This window comes from Desmodus rotundus, chromosome 9 (assembly GCF_022682495.2).
Source record: "Desmodus rotundus isolate HL8 chromosome 9, HLdesRot8A.1, whole genome shotgun sequence".
NCBI classification, from domain to species: domain Eukaryota; kingdom Metazoa; phylum Chordata; class Mammalia; order Chiroptera; family Phyllostomidae; genus Desmodus; species Desmodus rotundus.
The window spans coordinates 94,805,898-94,809,405 of NC_071395.1; the positions used below are offsets into that span (position 1 = coordinate 94,805,898).

Below are 3,508 nucleotides of genomic sequence, written 5' to 3' on the forward strand. Positions count from 1 at the left end.
GACCCTGTGTAGAAGATACTATTATTAGACTCAGTTTACAATTGAGAAAAACCAAGGCTCTCAAACTTTCCCCGTTCATTATGCTCTCATTGTCCCAGTCATTTTTATGGCAACTCAGGCCAAAAGAAATACCTAATAATTTCATTGATTAAGTTGTTATAATCAAACATCTTAACACATATTTATAATTTCACAATTTAGTAGCCATTGAAAAATACATATCAGTTGAAAGAGAAAGTAGGATTCTTGTTTTGTTTTCCAATAGTCACCATTACTTGCTCATGGGATGAATGCGCCTATTGGGCTGCACACATCTCAGAGCTTGAGCTCGGATTAGACATGGCCGTCCTCATTTCCCGTTCCGCACTGATGTTCACACAGTACTTGCTTTTCGTCACAGCAACTGCAGAAGATCCAGCTTTGCAAAGATATGATGTCACCCAAAGGATAACAGTTTAACATTGTAACCATGATCTCACATAATTTCCACAAAAGCATTGCCCTTGAAAATTTAAAATATCCTATGTTGCCCCATGGGCTTGCTACTGTGGCACCCCGTGGTGCCTTAGGGCGCCAGTTTGAGAACTGTGGCTCTAACACAGAATATTATTCAATTTTGAGGACAAAATATTTGGAGAAATCAAGATCAGATTGTCATATTTGATATTTAATAATTAGTATGAGTGTTAAAATTGTATAAAGAGTTATTATGTTTAAAATCTCATTCTCCATGTATCTTTTAAAGGCATTTCTTTTTTGGTGTCAGTTTTATAACTATTCAGCAATTAGCAGTTAGTTCTCATCCACATTAACTGTCTCTAGATTTTTAAAAGTGGTGAAAGGTACGTAGGTGACCCACGTATAGAGCTTGTTTGGTGAATCTTCATCCTCATAACATTTTCTGGACAGCCTCACTCACTCAGATACGGTGTGAGACATTCCTTGTTCCTGTGGCTCAGGCAGCTTCCCCGAGCCTGGTGTCAGTGCGCACACCTGGAGTTCCCATCTTCTTCACCGCACATTTCCGGATCTCTTTGAGGGCCCGAGGGGCACGCTTCTTGAAACCCACTCTATGGATGTGCTTGTGATGTCGATGATGTGTTCTCTGGTTACTACCTCACTGATGGCAGAATGGCCCTTCTTCTTGCCACTTTTCTTTGTGGGAGCCATTATGCAGGGCCCAAGCTGGGAAGAAAGTAAATGCATGTCTTTTATTCTGTTTTGTCTAATTGCTTTGGGATAGACTTCTATTTTGCAGATAACAAAACAGAAACATAATCACCTGGCATGAACAATAAAATGTTAATATCATGTAGGTCAAAGGTAAATGCTGGCATCGCAGGAATGAAAAGCCAGGATGGTACATGATAAATGTTTCAGCTGATAGTATGTGTAATAAAAATACTTTATAACACCAACTGCATAGGGTGAACTCAAGGAACTTTGCAGGTTTAATTGGACCTCTCTTTTAAGCAAATGTATTACTTGAAATTTTGAATGTTCTAAACCGGTATTCAAGGAACTTGATTGTTTTAGAAAAGAATATTGTTTGATATTCCGTAGTACATTTGAAGTATGGTGTGGTTCTCTGAAATTAAGATGAATGCCTAGCTTTTTTGAACGTACTATTTTACACAGTATCTCTTTGTTGTTCACATTGCATTTTGAGTTTTCTGTCTTTTAGGAGGATGGGAACCAAAACATTCATCTCCTGACTGTAGACAAAGGGAAAATGAGGCAGAGAGCAGCAGTGAGTTTATTTAGCACTGCACAGTAAGGAATTAGAAGGCATCACTTACTCATCTGGGTTATAAAAATTCATGTAACAAATCACATACAGCATGTTAGTATCTAACAGCTATAGATCTTTTCACAATATGGTGATGATATATAACAATCAATAAACAAAACCCAAACTGCCCATTTTACATGATCTTCTGTTAGAGTTAGTGTATGTCATTTTTGCCCGAGAATTAGTCTCAGTTCTATTGACACAGTCAAGGTAATGCCGGCATATAGTATCTTCTGAGTGACGTGACTGAAATAGGCTCAAAGACAGACAGATGGACAGAAATGCTCACTCCTGTTTGCATAGCCACGATCAACGGTTTACTTTGATTAGTGTAACTTCAGCTTATATTAAAAGCATGAAAAACCAAGAAAGTTTCACTTCACTTTGCCAGCGTCATCTTGATGGCAGATTGACAAAACAAAGCAAAGGGTCCCAGAGCATTGAGTAAAACACCTCTGAGAGCAATCTTTGCAAAGTTATTCCGTAACCTAGACTGAAATACTGTGATCCTACTTTCCTTGGGGCCTCTATTATTTTAATTATGAAGACAGAGATCACAGAGCACCACCTTCCATAGTCAGTTAGATGCACGTCTTCTCTTTCTTTTCACTGCTCAGGCTGGTACTTAGGATTTTTTTTAAGGTAGGAATAAAGGCATTCTTTCTTTGGGTCTTTGAAGAAGCAGGGAAATCTAAGATAACCCCAATGGAGAGGTGGTCTTTATAGAGCTGAATGCTAGCTCTATTGTTGTTCAGATATCCTGAGCAATTGTCTTCAAGACTGTGAGTCATAGTTCACCATCTAAAGTTTCATTTAAGTGTCAGGATGAATTGGGAAAAAGAGGATGGGGAGGAATGAGAAAGTGTTTGTATAACAAAGAACCATAAATCATCTCTGGTACAGTGGGCTCCCTATCACTCAGCCTCTGGGCTTGTCAGAGGAGCTGCGGGGAGAAAGATGAGAGGGAACGGGGTCTTTTAGCTGCAGGGCTATAGCAGCCCCCAAACTAGGAAAGCCATTTACTCCTAGCCAAATCTTTCCTGAGGTATCATTCTCTTATTCATTTAGGAAAAGCCTATCAAATGAGTGCCAATTATGTGCAAGACACTTCTCTAGATGCTATTGGGGAGAGAAGGGAAAGGGAGGGGGGAAGTAGTACCAAGATGAGTCAGATACAGTACCTGCCTTACTATTTGTTTCCACAAGTAGGATTTTTATTTGTCACCACTAAAAGTCCGAATTTAAGCAGATTCTTGGACTGGGGATTATATCCATCAGCTTGTTCAGCTTCAGCCTCTGTCACTCCTAGTAGCTTTTCACAACTGCTACCTTCACTATTAAGCTCCATGAGTTTTCCCAATTCAAACTTGAGCTTCTCCAGCATTTCAACTTTTCTCACAAAGACATCATGGACAGAATAAATAGATCGTCAAGCTTTTTCTATGTCTTTTCCAACACTATTTAGAAGCAATTTATTGACCACTTTTTTCAAATCATTTGTCTGCATTTCTCGGGGCCTGTTTTCCATAATCTTTTCTGGATTTGGTGGACCTGTTGATGCTGAGCGTAAGAGGTCTTCCAAATCTTCCAAATGATTGTTATGTTTTTTGGTAAAATCAACAGAGAATAGATGAAGCAAATAACCACTAGTAGTCCTGACATCAACATGAGCTTCAATCACAGTTGACCACAGAGCACATTTTGTCACAGGTAAGG

General features: G+C 39.1%; 1 pseudogene; it reads right to left on the minus strand.

Annotated features, from left to right (window-relative positions):
* Positions 1-792: 792 nt before the first annotated feature.
* LOC112316553 (large ribosomal subunit protein eL31-like) lies at positions 793-1,170 on the minus strand (annotated as a pseudogene).
* Positions 1,171-3,508: the final 2,338 nt, after the last annotated feature.